Consider the following 4268-nt stretch of genomic DNA (forward strand, 5'->3'; position numbering starts at 1 on the left):
TCATCTCACTTAATTTCTTCCTTATAAATAAAAGTTATAGTCTATACTACTATGCATAGACACATAGTAATGATAGTCATTCATACTACTGTAAGACACAAGTACAAGGAAAAGTTAAGTTTAAAATAGAAATAAAAAGTAGTAAAACAAACCTACACCTGCAGATACACTGGTGGATACTTTAAAATCAGTTTGGCCATGACTAAATAGGGGATTAAATTACCACTACCATATCTGTAGACGTACATATAGGCAGCCTCCTTTGTTTCATTATTATCTAATCCAAAACAGCCCAGCTGTGAAAAGGGATGTAACCTTTCCAAAATAAAATATTAAGGTGGCAGCCAAGAATTGGCTACAAGTATAATGTCAATTGATTTGTCATATATCATGAAGTACATATAATATTATTATGTTGGCTATTGGTACATGGCCTCATTATTTGCCTGATATATACGTACATTTGTGCCCTCAGGCCTCATGTTTGGGCATACACATCAGGTAAATCACTTGGGCTCATGATACAACTATTATATTAATTAAAATCAGATTACTTACCCTCTGACAACACCATTGCACAATGAGCAGTTTTGACAAAGCAATCTTAAATGAGTGTTGTCTAAAGCACACTTGCTTTTGCACAGCAATATCTTCTGATATAAATATCTAATAAAATGCAACATACTCTGCCACTTTACAATGACTATTATAGCAAGGTATACTGTAATAGGTAAGAGGATCAATGTACAAGTAATCCCAATTATGACATCATTTGTAAAGGTAGTGGCTTCACTTGCTACGATCATCTGCAAGGCTACAACCAGCACTAAAAGTAGAAGAGTAAATCCATCCAGCTTGTTTAGTATGTCATTTTTGTATGGATGTGCCATGTAATTTAGGAGAGCAACAAAGAGGCACAAAATGATCAATATGTATAATGTAAGGTAAGTATCTGAAAAGTTAATGATTATAGTAACAAGTATTACTTGTCGAAACAACAAGTAAACAGCAGCAAACCAGCGATACTTGTCCTTGTAACATCCTTGAAACTGATCCAATAGTGGCTTTATTCTTATAAAGTTTATCTTGTGATTTATAAATGGCTCCATTAGTAGTATAAGTGGTAGGCCACCAATTATCATCAACTCATACAGTAATGCAATAATAACATATGCTATGTGGCGACCAGTGAAATATCTTATATCCGGTGACAAATAACAATATGTAGCATCAATGTCAGTAAACTTGATGTATCGCAGCATCTGTAATGCTGTGTCTGCTATTGATGTATATGTTAGGATCAGAATCAAGCAAATCCCACGAATGATACCTTTTCTAATGAATACTGCAAATTTTATAGAATGCCTAGCAAATACAGCAAGCATCACAAGTATCAGTAAGACTGCTGTTGGATGGATAGAGTATAATGCATACTGGTCTATTCCACTCATTCCTTTTATGAAGCAAAGTTTTCCAACAAATCCAGGGCTAAGTCTAACTATACTGGATAAAATATTCTCATATTTATGCATGCTATGAGAATAATTCCAAAGCTGTCTCAATAATGTATCAACTACACTATAATAATTGATAAATCCATAAAAGTATCCTATAGTAATTTGCATACGCATAAGACTGATTGTGGCTACAATAACAATCACCCACAGGAGAATGGTACACACAACCACCAGTATTGTCATCCTGAGAGTGCAGTCATCAGTATCAACACAAAAGTCAAACTCGTAAGATAGAGTATAATCATGAATACATTTTCCACATGCTGGACCAGTTCTGTGCTTGCCACACTGATCATCTGCATGTAATGGAAGCACAAATCTTCCTGGAGCTACCTCAACACGACTAAGTTGCAGTATTTGTTTGGACACAGTGATACTGTGGTAAATCCATCCACAATTCCAAACCAATGACTCTTCTTGATAGTTGTCTTAACACCAGTACACACAACAACATCATTGGTAGTGTAGCATCTACATTGAGAACTCCTTTCATCATATATGTATCCTAAATGACATGGTACCATATCTATGATTAATGTCATGTTGATTGCACCACTGTGTAGCTGTATCAACACTGAAGAATTCTGAGTCACTTTCTTCCCTTTGATACTGAATCCTTTCAACTCATTGTTAACTAAAACATACATTCCACCTTCAATTGTATAGTTGTCACAGTTTTTAGCACACACAATATAAAATCTTGTTACCTGTGCTGGTTTGTTGTTGTATCCTACAATCATTGCTTGAAGCCTAATTTTTTCACCCAGCATAATTCCCGTTAGTTTGCACAAGTTAAAGTCTTTGCTACAATTTACTGGTCCATCCAACTTCAGTTTCCATGGTTCAGTAGCTAACACTAGTGGCACATTTACCTTTGGAATAACAATAAAGTTTGTGGGAATGTGAAATAGAGATGTGACATCTGAAATATTTGAGGATCTATTCAGTGAATTAAAACTGTAAGTATTTTGGTAGAAAATTGCAGAGCCTGACAATAATGCTGTGTTGTTTGTCAATATTATATTTGAAATGGCAAGCTGATGTTTCATATGGTCGCAGAATAATCTGGTGTATACTGACATTATGCAATTGTGAATTTTGTGTACATATTTACTGCAAAAATTATTTGAAGGATAAAATAACCAATGACACTGCCTGTGATGAAGATTAGAAAGTCTAAATGCAACATACACCCCTCCACCATGGTAATTAGCAAAATTTTTGACAATATTAAAATTAAATGAAGAGTAGTTTAGTAGTAAATATGAGTCACTCAAATACAAAGCTGCTCCTGTGTCAGCCTGGTTGTACTGAAAAGAAACATTGCCTTTGCCAACTAATATCATATTGAAAAGTTTCACTGGAGTACCTGTATTATGTATAAATTTTGCATTTAGAATTAAAAATGCAGGTGCAAAGTACTGCATCTTACTTACAAATACAATGCTACCACCTTTATTATCCTTAAATATGCAATTATCAATTACCATCACATATGTCCTTGAGGTTTCACAGGTCAGAGAACCATATATAACAGTGCCAGAGCCAAACCCAATGTTGGACTCAAACTGTGAGCTACTAATGTAGCACTTGAACGTATGATGGAAAGTGCCAACTAGATAAAGTCCACCTCCATTGCTGGCATAAAGATTATTTTTAAAGTATAACTTTGATATATTTAATAAAATATTATCCTTGTAAATTGCAAATACAATGAATCCTCCCTCCTTACTTTTAGAATACCCAGAATTGTTCACAATTTTAACATTAAACAATGAAAATGATATATTGTCACTATTCATATGTAAATATATCAAAGCATTTCCTGAATTGCCACTAAAATTTGAATCTGAAATTCTAACCATGTTTGGAGATCTAATTAGCATTTCAATCACACTGAAACCAAATTGCAAATTATTGTTAAAGGTACAGTTGTGTACATATACATTGGCTGAAATTCCTCTTATGAAATAATCTAGTACATTGCGGCCATTACTGTTACCATAAAATAAGCATGATGATAACTTCAACAAAGGTGTACTTTCAGTTGAAATATATGATTTGGAATCGATAGTTATTTTCATTGCAGAACCAGAAACATACCACATAATGACACTATTCTTGTAAAATAACACTGTGTCAAATTGTATCATCGTATAGGTGTTAGCATTAATGCGAACTGCTGAACCACTACGACCACGATTATTTGAAAATATAGTATCCTTTATGCAAATGCTAACAGGCACTTTAATGCTCCTGTGCATGAACAGCAGGCCTGCTCCTTCTGCTATTTCACGGACTGCCAACTGATCAAAGTAATCATTGCTGGTTTCTTTGATGTTTCCGAAATGTCCGTTATTGTGTATTGTACAGTTTATAATGGTAATTGATGTAGCGTTAGTAGCTGTGATTATACTAATTCCACCAGTTACTGCAAAACTATTTGTTACACAGCGCTTTATTGCATGTTTAACAGAGTAGCAATAAATAGCTTCATAATTGGCATTGTTTAGAAACTTAGTATTCACAATTTCAACAAGGTTTGATATCATACGCAAAGACAAAGCATAAACGTTAGAAAATTGAAAAGTGCAATCTTTAAGAGACAAATTTGATAAAATACTAAAATTGATACCTCCAATCAGTTTCCGTCCATTAGGATCACCACACCCATCCCATGTGATCCCTTCAATAACAACATTACTACAGTTATTACAGGATACTCCACCAGTATTGTTACACATTACAATG

Source organism: Dysidea avara, chromosome 7 (genome assembly GCF_963678975.1).
Source record: "Dysidea avara chromosome 7, odDysAvar1.4, whole genome shotgun sequence".
Taxonomy (NCBI): Eukaryota; Metazoa; Porifera; class Demospongiae; order Dictyoceratida; family Dysideidae; genus Dysidea; species Dysidea avara.